The following is a 429-nucleotide window of genomic DNA, read 5'->3' as shown; positions in this document are numbered from 1 at the left end:
ACTGGGCCAAGCCAAATCAATGGTGTTGTTGTTGTTAGGGACAAGATCTCACTCTGGCCCAGGCTGCAGTGCAGTGGCATGATCATTGCTTGCCATAGCCTCTACCTGCCAGGCTCAGGTGGACCTCCCTATCAGTTTCCCAAGTACCTGGAACCTGGAACCAGTATTGAGCCTGGCCAATATGGTGAAACCCATCTCTACTAAAAATAAAAATAAAAAATTAGCCGGGCATGGTGGCAGGTGCCCGTAGTCCCAGCTACTCAGGAGGCTGAGGCAGGAGAATCACCTGAACTTCTATACACCCGGCGAGGAGCCCGACCACTGTGTATAAATGGAATTAAACAGCACACCTTCTTTTTGTGTGGCTTCTTTCATTCCACATTGTGATTGTGTAATGTATGTTTTTATATCTACAGTCTTTGGGATACA

The sequence above is a fragment of the Cebus imitator genome, unplaced genomic scaffold, assembly GCF_001604975.1.
Source record: "Cebus imitator isolate Cc_AM_T3 unplaced genomic scaffold, Cebus_imitator-1.0 Scaffold863, whole genome shotgun sequence".
Lineage (NCBI taxonomy): Eukaryota > Metazoa > Chordata > Mammalia > Primates > Cebidae > Cebus > Cebus imitator.
This window is presented reverse-complemented; position numbering follows the sequence as displayed.